Source organism: Pteropus medius, unplaced genomic scaffold (genome assembly GCF_902729225.1).
Source record: "Pteropus medius unplaced genomic scaffold, Ma_sr-lr_union100, whole genome shotgun sequence".
NCBI classification, from domain to species: domain Eukaryota; kingdom Metazoa; phylum Chordata; class Mammalia; order Chiroptera; family Pteropodidae; genus Pteropus; species Pteropus medius.
The window spans coordinates 14,475,482-14,490,585 of record NW_024346062.1 but is presented as its reverse complement, the minus strand read 5'-3'; the positions used below and the strand labels follow the sequence as shown (position 1 = coordinate 14,490,585).

At 38.7% G+C, this 15,104-nt stretch overlaps 1 protein-coding gene across 13 annotated transcripts in view; it reads right to left on the bottom strand.

Moving 5' to 3' along the window:
• The window catches only part of CAST (calpastatin), a 103,804-nt gene that overhangs the window by 55,794 nt on the left and 32,906 nt on the right, over positions 1–15,104 (bottom strand). For 2 of the 13 annotated variants that reach the window (XM_039875163.1, XM_039875164.1), the window contains exon 1: positions 13,557–13,677. The exons of the other annotated variants lie outside the window; for them this stretch is intronic. The gene's annotated coding sequence lies outside the window, so the exon portion shown is untranslated. Of the gene's footprint in view, positions 1–13,556; positions 13,678–15,104 lie in introns of those variants that run through there. 13 annotated transcript variants of the gene reach the window in all.

Sequence of the window (15,104 nt, the reverse complement as noted above, 5' to 3'; positions counted from 1 at the left end):
GTGGAGAGTTGTGAGCTAGCCCACAGGTCCTGATGAATGGCCAAGGTGGGAGAGTTCAAGGCTCCCTTAGAAAAGATGGAGTCCTAGAGGGCTTACTCGTCCGTTCTGCTGCCATTAAATCTAGCTGACGAAAAAGTCAATCCCTCAGCTCCTTACTTGTCTGTCTTCCAGGCGATAGAGTCCTTTCACTTGCTTAGGTTCCCAGAGATTCAGCTTCTTTCTGGGCACTTCTGGTTGGTTTATAGTAATCCACACTCCATCCTCTCTCCTTCAGTCACACAAGCCTCACTTGTCACTGCCTGGCTTGGTTCAGAATGTGCACACAGAGAGTGGGCCAGCAGGTGAGATGACTCAGAACTGTTTCACCTTAGCCCAGACCTTGCTTCCTTTTCCCTCCCCTAACCGGCAGCATTCCTATGTCCTCCCACCTGCAGCACTAATCACCCTTTACACACCCGACCTGCCTGTGTTTGCTGAGGGTTACTAGGAACGCCAGCTGCATGTGTGTACTTTTCTCTCTGATAACCCATCAGTAGTTTCATTCTAGATCACAGACCATCCTCTCTCCGGTGGCAGCTTGACACTAGAAGCTATAGGCTCTCTCTCTAGCCCTCTGACCTGTCTCCTAGAAGCCTCTTCCACCTGCTCCATTCTTCTCTGTGTTAATATTCAGTCACAAGCCCTCTCTTTCTATTTTTGCTACCTCAGAAAGTTGATTTCTCCCCATGACTCTAACTATGATTTATTATGTGAACAACTCTACGTACCTTATCAGCAACCCTACTTTATCACCAGACTACATTATTTTGCCTTAAAGTGAGGAAGCCAAGAAACATGCAGGCTCAGATTCCCACTTCAGTACTTACTAATCCACATTAATTAATCTCCTGGAGCTGGAGCCTCCATTCTGTTATCTGGAAAACGGGCATAATATCACCTGACTCTGAGTTGACATGAGGGTCATACGATGGTGTGTAGGGAACTTGTCTGGCCCTGAACCCCCTGGAGTAGGCGCAGTGCTGGTTCCAGTCCTCGTCCCCATGCTATCCTTTCATTTCTTTTGCCACCCACACTCTTGGTCTCATCAGGTATCTCCCGCACCCGGATTACTTCAAGGCCCTTCTAACAGTTTCCATGTCTGGTTCTCTCCTATCCCTCTTCATACCCCCATCTTGAGCTCTCAATCCTTTCTGTCTATGGCTGACTAATTTATCTAAGATAAATGTGCACTATGATCCTACTCTGATGAAATGCTAAACTATTCATGGTTTCCCACTGTGTCCAAGATAAGGTCCAATGTCTTCTGCCTGAACTTTTATTTGACCTAATCAACTTATTCCACTTCCTCTCATGCTATGGCCTACACCATGTCTCCCCTCCAGCCAGAATGGTGTCCTTTCTGTCTCAGAGACACCTCATCAGGCAGCATAACTCGATGTGTGAGGGGAGACTCTGGACTCAAGACTGTCTGACAGAATTCCAGCTGACATTGAATTCATGTGAAACCTTGAGCAAGTTAGTTAACCTCTCTGTGCCTTAGTGTCCTCATCTGTAAAATGGGAATTCTTACTTACCTCATAGAGTTGTTTTAAGAATAAGTTACTTTTTCTTAAGTAACCAATTATAGCAGTGCTTGGCAAGTGATAAATGCTGGGCAAATGCTAGTTTGCATTATCACCACCATCACCATCATGCCCCCTTCCACCTCTGTGCCTTTCATCTTGCCATTCCCACTGCCTGTGAAGGCTTTTCCTTGTTTAGGTCCCACCTATTCCTCTCCCGGAAGATTTAGCTCAATATGTATCTATTTTAGCTCATATCTTCTCAACTCATGTACATGTTTGTACTTCTCACTTGAACACTGAATCATATATGCTGCATCGGAGGGTCACTGAGCTCTTATCTAAGCATATGTCATGTCTTATCAATGAAGCTGGAAATTGATGAAGAGGCAAGGGCCATTTCTGTGCCCCACAGTGCCTACCATAGTACTGAGTGTATTGTAGCAAAGAGAAGCTCAAAAATCATTGTTAATTCAAACCTTTATTTCCATTTCCTAATCATCCATTAAAATTCCATTTAAATAAATTTTAATTTTACTTAAATTATACTTTAATTAAATAAAGTATAATGTTAATATCTCATTTTTTAAAGCTAGACTCAAGAATATAATTAATAAATTAGAAGACTTAAGTTTCAGTCTGATGACTTCTTAGTGGCCATGAGTCCTCAAGCAAGTTGATTAAACCTACTAAGCATGGAAATTGTATGCACCTCGCAGAGTTATTGTGAAAGTCAAATTAGATACCAAATATTAGGACAATGTGGGCAAAACACAAAATAAATATTAAAAATTCTCTAATTAAAAATATCTGACAAATTAATAACTGACTTTTAAAACTAGTTCTACTAGACGCACAAGAGAAAAACAATTTGTTTCTGAACCATAATAAATTCTTTTAATAACACATCTCAAATAATGAAAGAAAAGAAATCACAGATTTAAAAAACAAAAAACAAAAAACAAAAAACCTTCTTTCCTCACAACATCTATAAGGCAGACCTAAACTTGAACTCCACAAGGGCAGGGGGCCATGCCAGTCTCAGTTGCTGCACATCCCCTGGTACACAGTAGTTCTTTAACAAGTATTTGTTAAATAAATGTATGCATTTGTGCACGAATAAACACAAAAATATTATCTGGTAGCTCAAAAGCAGCATTATGAGTTTTACTCAATCATCTGAAATTTTGTTCAAAGCACAAGTCAGAAAACTGGTTAGGAAAACATAATTTAAACATCTAGTCATTGACATCCTGGCTTTCATCATCCTGGGAGATGTACAGCTTAAAAACATACATACGCACAAAACACCCCCAAGCTGGGCTGCTTCCTGTGAGACGCCTGGAACAAACAATAGGCGGCTGCTGAGGGGCTTTCTAAGGAAGGCACTGACATTCTGTAATTCTTTCTGTAATGGTGGATTATTCACTTCAGGAAATGAATATTCAGATGTTTCAGTTTGTCTATTGTTTGTCATGCTGTCACACCATGACATACATTCTTGCAATGCCTTCAATTATTAACATGGCATAACAATGTTGCTTTTTCTAAAGAGACCAGAAATACAATCACCTAATAAAGTATGGTATTTATCATAACAAAAAGATGATCCCCATAAAATATAAACAATGGATCATCTATGAATGAAATCGAGGCATCTCTTTCAGGGAGAACACTGCTTTGTGCCAGCAGATCTACTTGGGCACAAACTTACACCTCAGCATGTATGTAATATGGATAACGTCAATTATGATAGGATCTTAAGTACAATATGATGTTATAAGAGGCCAGAGTGGGGGACTATTTCTGAGATGTGGGTTTGGAAGATAGGAAGGGCTTCACAGAGGAGATGGGAACTATTTATTTAGTATTTATTGTGGTGTGATTAACAAAGTGGTGGGAACTACAGAATCTTCCATGTGCCAGCTACTGTGACAGGTGCCTTACATATCTGATTTCAGTACATCTTTATAAAATCCTAGGAGGTAACCATTATTATCTGCATTTTATGAATGAGAAACCTGAGGCTCAGAGAAGTTGGGTAACTTGTCTAAGATCTCACAGTTAAGAAGTGGTGGGAGCTTGGATTTGAACAGATATGACAATATGTCCATGCACTTTTGGCTATAACAAGCTCATTCCCCTAATTTCGAAAATTAAAACATTTGAATTTTCAAAAAAAAACGGAGCTAGAGGTTGAGATGGGGTAGTCATTCCAAGTGAGCTAGACTACCCAGGTGAGCAAGACTTAGAAGTAGGAAAGTATCAAAGATACCCAATCCAGAGCTCAGCCAGCTAGATGAATCAGAGCACTGCAAAATGAGGTGGTATGAGCATGATCTGGGGGAAACAGATGATGACTGATTCTATCTCAGCTGAATATGCTGTGCGTTCATGAAGTATAGCATTAAAAAGGGACACACAGACTTAAAATAAAAATAGAATGCCTAAGCTCTACTTGTTCCGGGAAGTGGAGAGCATATGAAGCTTTGGCTTCTGATGTAACATGTGGACTTCAAAATAAACATCCAAATGCTGCCTGGCAACCGGGACAATAGCTACAGCTGAACTGTGATCTCGTCCAAGCCAAAGAGGCTGCAGAACGTTTGGCCACATCCTGCGAGTGTCTGATTATGAGCTCTGACACTGGACCACCCCAAGTGCTTAGAAAAAAATCCACAAAAGGCATGAAGTTGAACTTCCGGCATTGCAAGGCAACTGCTTCATTTTCACTGCTTTGCAAACTCCAGTATTCCAGTGTTTTCGTATTTGTTTTGCTTTTTATTTTTCCCCTGGGATGATAATTATTTTGTGGGCAAGGAAAAGAGCAAACTACACAGCCTGGATTAGTCATTGAAGATGTAAATGGAGTTTTTGTTTGTTTGTTTGTTTGTTTGTTTTTCTGAAGTTGTGCTCCTGCCTCTAGAGATCTTGGTTGCTTTTCAAGATGCATGAAATAATTCCAACTATTTCTGACATTGGCTGACCAAGATAAAGCAAAGTAGAGAAGTTAGACATGGAAAAGACAGCCTAGTTTCCTCTTCTGGGTCCTCGCCTAGAAAAGGTTTGTCTGCCTAGGATTTACGTAATCCTGTGAGTCAAGCAATTTCAGCATAGTAGAAGCTACATGATGAACAATGAAGATGGCCTCTGACAAGCTAGACGACCTTGCGTCTTAACCTCTCTGGAACACAGTTTCTTCATCTATAAATTGTCAGGCTTGAGAATTCTGGAGTTCTGCAGCTCTAATATCGCATGCTGTAGTTATGTGAAGCTTATTAAATAATGTACCCTATGACATATATTCAAATGGGAAACACAGGAATTTAGCCTCTAAAGTCTCACAGACCTGGGGTCTAATTCTAGTGTAGCTTTGGGCAAGCTGCTTAACTTTTCCAAATTTGAGCTTTTCAGTTTGTTGAATGGGTATAAAAATTATACCCATCTCAAAAGACAGCAGTGAGAATTAAATGAGGGCGTGTTTATAACATGTTTGGCTCAGTGCCTGGAACATGGTATGTCAATAAACAGCAGTGATTTTTATTACAGCCTCAAAAATTTTCCTCAGTCTCTCCAAATGGAAGAGCAATTCTGTGTTGACCACTCCTTTGAAAAGTTACACACTCATGTTGTTTATCTTTCTTAAAGAAAAAAGAGCAAAAATATTTTATTTTATGGCATTTTCTTTGGTTCAAATGCATGGCTTATTTAGGTCTAGGTTCAAGTAGATATAGGAACAAAAATCTTGGTAGCAGCACAGTTTTTTACAAATCCTAAAAGATTATGAGCTCATCTAAAGCATCTACAGTTACTGATGATGTGATTATTATATAATAAAAAATCCTGAGCTCTGCTGAACAAGTGTCTCAGGGCCTTTCAGCTTAGCTTCCATAGTGCATTCAAATTCATCTCTTAGGTATAGGCCTAACAAAGGATGAGAGAACATGAAAACATTTATGGTCCTTGTGTTATGAAACCAATTGCCAGCCTAATCTCTTACAGGGATGATAGATTCAAAACGTCTCTAACAGAAAGTGACTTGGAATTTATACAGAAATACTGAGATAGAGCCAATTGTGTGGTGGCTGAGGTATGGGCCTGTCACACGCCCATGCTTGCAGCCAGTGAAACATGTTCTTAATAAGAAGGCTTACATGACAGGAACTATAACAAGGCTTCCTTGTCCAAGTTGATCTTTAAATAATCAAAATAAAAATGTGAAGTGCAATAAAATTTCATTCTGGACACCATATAAGAATAACGAATTCACAAATGTACACTAATAGCAAGTTTAATCTATGCAAATATTAAAAAGTAGCGGAGCCAGATCACTTGAGTTTGAATTCCAGCTCTGCTACCAGCTGTGTAACCTTGAGCAAATTCCTTAACGGCTCTGTGCCTCAGTTTCCTCATCTATAAAACAGAAATAATTATAGTACCTTCCACTGTATGTTATCCCTCTTTCGCCTAGGATAAAAATTCAGTGAATTAAGAATTGATTTTAAAGTAGGTCTCAATTGAAATTGATATAAAAATATAAACATTGTTGCTTATCCTTCAGTCTAAACAAAAATTCTGTATTCTTACATAAGAAAGTTTTTAGTTCTGTACTATTTAATCCTGCTGTTTAAAAATTTTACCATATTCAAAGATGGCTAATTTATTCCTTCTCTACTGCCTATTAGAATGTATAAAGAAACTCTGTCAATGAAACTATTATCTGCTAATTCCAATCAGTGTACAATACTCTTTCACACAAGCAAGCAACCTCATCCACCAGAGAGAATTTCAACAGTATGAAGATATTGAGCATAGCAATAGAGAGCACAATATTGATTCCTAGTACTTTTTTGAATTTAGATATAAATTCCTTTCTCAGTTATTTAAACTGCCTAGATATAAACTACTAAGTGGAGGATTTTTATAAGACCAGTCTCCTGAAAAGACCTTTAGAATCGAATAGAATCTTGCTGTATGACCTGGGGTAAATTATTTAATCTCACTAAGCCTTAGTCTTCTCATTTATAAAATTGTCCTAACACCCACTTACCTGGTTGCAAAATATGCAACTCTTAAGAAGATTAAACAAAATCCTATGTAAATCACTTAGCACAGTAGTTTAATAAATTAATAAATGGTTGGATTCTTTTTCTTTTTCATGTATTTTCAAATATTTAGATCTTAGAGAGATTCTCCAGACTACACACATGTTGCTGTATCTAACCCCTCTCCCAGAGCATTCCAGAATTATTTTAAGATTATTAAAACTACCTAGAATGTCCGTTGTTAAGTTTTGTTTCCTATTGGTTGTCTTTCCATTTTGAACAGTAACCAAGTCTTCAGTTTATTGGTCTGTAGGAGACTGTGGAACAGTTAGACATATACAAAGAAGATATGGTTTAGCATATCAATCAAAAGGTAATTGGTGTACTTTGCCAAGATTTTAATTGCAAATATGTAGGTCAGTGTTCATCATATCCAATCTTTGGAAACATGTGAAGAAGTATAAGAATATAATTGTCAGAAGGACTGGAGAAGAAAACAATTCTAATTTGCTGGGATAGAAATCTGGCTTACCACAAAAACATTGAGAATAATTCAGCACCTATTACTACAATATTAAAAGATTCTCAAAACCAAAAGAAGGCTCAAACTCAATGGCTAATAGAGGTTAATCTTTCCTTTTTGATCTCTGAATATTCAGCAAGGGGGTACATTATTTCTTAGGGATGTGGCTAAAATTGCAAACAATTAATGATTAACTAATTGATGGACTGATTGACGTAAGACTCGGGGTTAGAGTAAGATATCACATTAAAGATATTTTAGTTATATAACAGTGCTAGGGAAAAAAATAATTATTAGTTCTAGTCTTTGAAACTATATGCAAAATATGCATAAATTCATAATTAAATATTTTATACTGAAAATGTACATAGTGATTTGGCAATGAATGTTATGCCCTGCCATTGGGCAATGTGACTGGCCAAGCAGTAACACCTTCACGCAATGGTTCTTGGCCCAGGAACAGAGTAACTCACAGGCAGTGTGTGGGGAGGAAGGGTGGGATGTGGATGCTTAGAAACTTATAAAGGGGAATGGGTAGGCAGAAGAGAAATGATTGTATCCTAACAATCTATAAGCCCCTCAGGTGATTCTGAAACTCCCTGACCTTAAGAATCACTGCTTTAGGTAGTTTAAAACAAGATGGCTTTATAGTGGGTCCATGAATGATCACTGTTTCCTACCATCTATTGTTATACATTGACACTTTCCCCCTGGTGACAAACTCAGTTTTATATTTTCATTTGGTTAAAAGGAAGGAACCAGACAGAATAAGATATTATAATAAATTCACAAAAGTACTTTTCAAAAGTACTTTCCAGCCAGTTTTTCCAGGCAGTGCAAATACTGCCAGCCCAGATAACTGAAGAGCCTAGGTGTTTCCTAAAACGATAGTCCTGATACCTCAAGAATATTTGTCCTGTCCAGCTTATGGTCCTAATTCCCAGGGACACTTGATATTTGTAATTATGCCTGGAGCCCACACCCTTTCTTACTATATAAAGAAAAAGTATGCTGTAGACATCACCAATCCCAATATTGCTGTCATTTTATAGGCAGATATTCTGGATCATTAAAGAAACTCTTAATGCTACACATATCTACTATATAGCTCAGCTGCAAGGATTTTTTTTTTTTAACAGGATGCAATTTTTAAATGCCATGTTAATTGAATTTCAGAAATAGTATTTGTCTCTCCCTATAGATCAGAGGTCTAAAATGCAAATGAAAATATGTGTTGGGTGATGTGAAGGAGTATATCTGGCCAATACGAAGAGGAAATAGTGGGCTTTGTGACAGTAGAGCATGTATGCCCCATCTAAGGGCTTTCAAACATTTTAATACATTGTGCAGGCCTAGCTAAATTAGTTTGAATCCTGATGGAGGAACACTCTTCTGTTCCAGACACATAAAAATACTGGATAAAATTTAACATAAAAAAAATAAATAAAGATATAAATCAAGAAATGGTGAGTATGAGAAAGAAGTTAAGAATCCTGGAAGATAAAATATTCTGGCTACCAGTTTCAATTTCCTACAGTACATCAAGCCCTCTGAATCTGATACATCTTTGCAAATAATATACTATGAAAAAATATATGACTAAAAGCAGGTGAGAAACTGTTTTAGATAAATTGTTAGCATGAGAATATTTGTATTCAAGGACTCCGATGATGACTAGCCATAGTAATGAAGTTACATAAGAAAATGTTTTTTGCCTTGTTGGCTATAAATGTAATTGCCTATTTTCATAAGGAAGAAATTTTTAAAAAGCATCTGTAACTGAAATATGTTCAAATAATTCTATTCTCTGTTACTCTCTCTGGCCACTTTCTTAGTGTAGCTAATATACAAACAACATGCAGGAGGCTAAGCCCCCGGTTTCTCTGTAGAAACAGGGTTCTCTCACCCCTCCCCTAACAACTCTATTCTACAAAACTCTGGAGGCTCCAAGGTCTGGTCTAGGTCTTTATATTTAAGTCACTTGTGCAGGGGACCTCAAACTATTATAGTAGTCCAGACAGCAAGCACACTTACTAATCTAGTCTCAATCTCTTATGGCAACTTTGAGTGACCAAAAATCTCCCTTCTAAGGAGACCCCAACTGTTAAAGCTCATTCTTTGCAATTATGGAGGCCTTGCTTAGGTCACAGTTATGTGCTTCACTCCTTAGGAGTCCAACAGCAAAACTCACTGGGATACTCATCACCGCTCACCAACATCTCATCTGTTATGATCAGTGTGTAATGGAGCCTCTAGTACTAAGGAAAATTATAATAGTGTTAGCAATATAAAAAATGTTTACCAAAGCTAACTTGATTAGTCAATAAAAATAGACCTAAATCCTCTTTCAACATATAAGAAATCCTCCCCAAATAAAACTAAATGTTAGGGTTTGTTTAAAGTGTTGTAAAGGGATCTATAGGAAAAGAAACAAATCCCACCAACAAAGCAGACTGAGCAGCAACTTTTAAAGGTGTCAATCATTCCTATGAGAGGAGCCAGTGAAAACGTTAAAAGATGAGTAAATTGGAATCTGAGGTTCTCCTTGTCTTGCTATAGATATGTATTCACCAGGTGGCAGCTGCCAAATATAAATAACAAACTAGATTGAGACAAATGTGTCTTTAGAGATAAGAAATGTCTGGAATTCCGGAGGTAATTCTGACTGTTGATAAGCTTGTCTATCTTTTTTTACACGTGGGTTAAGTGATTAAGAAACAAACAGGAAGATGAACCCACCAGGAACCTGTCCCCTCAAAGCTGGCTTGGAGGACTGACAACACAGACCCAGTCAGCTATGGGGTCTCCAGTTAAACCATGTAGAGCCAAGGATAAAATGGAAATCTCAGGTATATCTGACACTTGATGGAAATCCAGCCTGTCTGCAAGGGACAACTGTCAAGAATATCTCATCAGATAATCCTAGAATTAATCAGAATTCTTAATCCCACATAACAGCCTATGTAGAAGTGTAGAGAGAGACTGTAGTGTCATTAGGGGCAAGTATGGAAGGAAGAGATTAGGAAAATAATGAATGAGGAGATCCAATGTTTGGGAAGCGGGATGTGTATCAGACTTCTAAGAGACCTCCAACTGACTGTACTCCACTTGACTAACATTCCAGCCCTAGGAGTCTGTGCCCATCTTGACTGTTGGTATTTTCCACGTTAGACCGGCCTTCTGGTTGTAGATCTCCTTTAAGGGAGTCATATTCCCATGTTTACTCCCAGAGAAATAGGCCCCCTTCTCTCAACTTTCCACTGTGCTTTTACGTAGCACCTTGATAAATGCTAGTTAGCACTTTTCACATCGTGTTTTTTCATTTGTTTTGGGGACCATACCTCACTTCTGTATCCCTAGCACCATGTCTGACCCATTACCCAGCCCCCCACACAGCTCCTCAAAAAAGAAGAAAAAGCATTCCTTATTGATCTTCTTTTATTATCTACTCTTTAATCTTTAGCAAAAGGACAAACAGACATTTAATTTTAAAATTCTACTTGTAAATCCTAGAAAATAAAAATGAATATAATTTTACCTTTTCCACCTACCCAGGATAAATCTCTATATTAATGTAATAGCATCTTAGGGCTCTATTCATATCTAGAGCAATCTTCTTTTTCAACACAATAAGTATTTATCAAGAAATTACCATGGTAAATGCTATGGGGGCACAAAGATATGGATCCTGTCATCAAAGAGTTCGCAGTATAGTAAAAAGCTGGTATTCTAAGAACAAAAGTAACCATAACTAAGTGAGACTAAATGAGACTTTAGTCTGTGATAATTTTTCATGCACTGAAGCTGATTTTTTTGGAAAGTATTTTATGGAGAGCTGTTTATAGGGCCTAAGAAACAATACAGTGTGGTGATTAAGAGATAAGGCTGTTTCTTAATCTGTAAAATGGCAATAATAAAGAGTATCTACCTAATCACTACATTATCATCACATCAAGTGATAAGTGTTTGCCTAGAACACAGTAATTTTCAGTAAATTTAGCTATATTAATATTGTTTTAATACAGATTATGCTGATCTATTCTTTTTCTGCAACCTATTACAGTCACTTTCTAATAGTTTATTATTGTTGCCTAGCGTAGATAGGAGAGTACAGGGGTGACAATGCCACCTTGCTAGCAGCAGGATTATGCACTGTCTCCACTTGAACCTACTACGTCCAAATGCATGGACTTGCTCAGAAGTTAGCATGTCTTCTTAAGAGATATTACAAAGTGCCCTTAAACACTGAAAACAACGGAACTGAGTAATTATTTTTATGGCTTTCCATAACGATAGTGTAGCTCATTTATTCTTAACCAGGGAAGGGAATGCACCAACTAGAAGTATTTAAAAATGTGTTAGAGTGCTTTTGGTCATGCCCCAGCATTCAGTAAGAGCAAGACAGTCCTGCCTAATTAAGAACTGTCACCTCAAATGCCAATAGTATCCTGTTGAGAAACATTGGGTAGTTGACCTTTTTAAGTTAAATGCTTTTCACAGAGAAATAATAAAATGTAATTGTTTGTGAAGATCCATTGTAGTTTCCCAGTATGGAGATTATTAATTCAATATATCAGAAAAACTGTAGGATAAAATATGTTCTTATGAGGTCAGATACATTGATGCTAAAACATATATCCCAGTCCATATAGTATCCAAAATGAGGGGATTGTAAGGTATAATGAAAAAGAATATATGTGTGTGTGTGTGTGTACAACGCACACACATGCACATGGGTACATAGGTTGTGAGTTTTTTATTTAAACAGGACTACCAGTTAGATAGTTCATATTTTGGGAAAAGTAAATAGTTACACCTAAGAAATAGTGATGCCTTAAAGATATAACTGTTATTATAAATATTTAATAGGAACACAAATACTTGGCTGATTTTAAGAATTTAGTTCAAATTAATTCCTCATGTTTACCTAATGGCTGGCTGACATGCACGCTCTCTCTTAGTTTCATCCCTTCAAACTGTTGTTTTATGTGATACCTTTTAAATTTTCATTATAGGAGAGAAATTATATTCAATCAATTCAGAGATCAAGGAACTGAACTGACCACTAATACTATGTAATCAATTCCTCTAGCACATTGGGAATCTTCTCTCAAAGCACATGAACTGAACGACAGTCAACATTTATATTTGACTGTGCTACTTCATAAACACTGTGGTGCAGTCTGCAAAGCTCACTTGTTTATCATAGACATCAATAGTCCTTGCTGTGTGCACACAGATTTCAGCTCCATCCTCATTGCTGTTGGCCACCTACCCCTTCTCCATCGGTCAGCAGACGTAGCCTTTCCTAGTTCGGCATGACTTTGCTAAATGTCACTGTTTTAATCTTATACTGTCTCCTGGAACCCAGATAGCACTCCCTCACCAACACATTCCCAGCAACAAATATCCTTTTAGATGCTGAGAAATCGGTGTGCAAAAGTTGAATTCAGTGCCCACATAAAAAACATCAGGAAGTGGTGCTCCACAGTTATTCATAAGAAAACAAACTTTCCTCTTTTGAACAAGTAGATGCCACTCCTTAAATTCCCTTCTCTGCAATGCAGAGGTTTTCTCTCTCGAAAGCATCTCATAGGGCAGGAACTAAACAGAACTGCTGATTAAGCATTACTCTTCCTCTGATGCATAGGTGGGTTCCTAGAAGACTAGTCAGAAGCCCCAAGGTCCTGTCCCTTCAGGAAGCTTCCTAAACATTCTGCCTCATTTTCTCAAACTATAAGATGAGTATAAAGAACTTGCCACTTGGGCATATATAAGTGTGGAACACTGGGACAATAACTGTACAGGAGATTGTTAAATCTCTATAAAAACATTTGTGTTCCTGAAAAAAAGTACCCCTCAGTGATCAGACTCAGGTTGTGTTCAAGGAAATAGAAGAGCAACTTGTTCCAACATCTGCCACACCACACCCAGTATGTATCAGGTACATGGAGAGGTTATTCACTGGGTGAGCTCATTCTCTAAAACAGAGGTCATCACAGTGGCCTGGGCAGGGCCAGGGAAGAAGGTGGGGGTCTAACCCTAGAGATTGAAAGTACCAAAACAAATAGACATGGCTGCAGTTTTTCTTCTTTCAGCATTATTCCCAGGTCACACAAATCCCTGGTTTTGTAACCCTGCCGTGTCTGTCTGATCAGACACATTCCCAGCGGAAGAGCCAGCAATAGTGTCACCAACTGGGAGGAGGGGTCGGTTGACAAGTAACACACTTTACTTAGAACCTATTTGGAAAGGCACGTATCTTCAGAGTCAAGAGACTATAAGGAGCACACGTCCAAAGCCTGGGGAGCCAGCGGCAGGGTCGGAGCCTGGGACGCATAGGGCGGGCACTGAAAGCCACGGCCGGGCTGCCCGCCCAGGAAGCAGACGCAGCTTTGGGAAGAAGCGGCAGAAATCAGTACTCACTCTGCGTCCGGCTCCCGGGCCCAGAAACTTCAGCTGGGTTTTCAGGATGTTTGCATTCCTACTTGGGCTCGGCCCCCACGGTTTCACAGCCGAGCCACAGAGAACGACTGGGCGTTCCCGGAGTGCGACGCAGGCTGCTCCCCGCCCTCCTCCCGGGTGACTAGTCACGGGGAGGCCTCCGAAGGCTGGCTAGCTGAATAACTCGGCCTGTGATGCAGGCTACGCTGCAGGCTGATGGCAGAGATCTGAAGCTCCTAGGCTGTCACCCTTCGACTCGATCAAAATAAGGGAGCAACGGGAGTGCTCTTTGTGAGTGCCCTTTGCAAACACATGTCCCCAAATGTCTTTTTAAACTGTAAAGCAAATTAATAATGACCACCACCAAGGATTTGAAAATACATTTCGAATGATTTTTTTTAAAGAGGAGTTTAACAGAGTATAATTTTACTGAATTTTACATTATGACTAAAAATTTAAAAATAAATAGAATGGATATTAATCCACTGAATAAAATAAGAATTCATGAGTCCATACTGCTACAAATAAATGAATGAATATGTAAATAAAGAGAAAGGAAATGCTCTTTCTTAGAGAAGAATACCAATGAATAAATACAAAATGAATGATAGGGTTAAAAAGGTAATGAAATTTAAAAAAAATATGAAAAGCCAGCTTCTCCCAATGCTATAAACCAATGACAATAAAGACTCTGGACTCTAAGCTTGGGGTGTGAGTGGACGACGTGATGATGGTCAGTGGACGAAGAGCAGAGACCTCAGACGCACCTAGTGACAACTGAGCAATGACTCAGTGCTGCAACCAGCCAAGGCAGAGGTGATGGCCAGCTGGCATTAAGAAGACAGGGAGCTCATCTCATTTGCACAGCTTTGTACCCAACATCCACTGGGTAGTCAGAGCAGGTGGGGTCCCTCTGAATTCTCCCACAAGGTGCTGTTCCTCATAGCCACCTTATTTATTTTCATTTTTCATCTACTTCTGTTAAATAAAACTGGGGAAGTAGAAGCCTTTCCAATTCTAATATTTTATAATTTCCTGAGCAGAAGACCCTGTCTTTTTATTCTTCTTGATCAAAATATAGCTTAAAAATTCCTTTTTAATTCACTGCTAATATTTTTTTCTTCTTTTTTTAAACCAAACCTCAGTTCATCTAGGTTTCACTGATAATCATTTCTTCTGTGACAAAAACAGCACGGGGTGACTTATTTGGGCCACACCCCAATAGGAATGAGCCCTGGGTCCCACAGTCCCAAATATTAGGCAGCATATCTATCTCCCTCAATGAAGGCAAGTACTTCAGTGCTCCTGAAGAGTACAGATGAGTAATTACATGTTATGTGATACATTTTCCAAAGATTCGGATCCTGTAAGACAGGAAGTGGCTCCTTTCCTAAGAGATGAAGAGGGACATTGGCATACCCTGATATTCTGAGGCTCATCCTTTCTCCCAGTGTGGTCCTTATATCATCTGTATCTGAAACACCTGAGGAAAGCTATTAAATATATAAAATCTCGGGCCTTACCCACCCC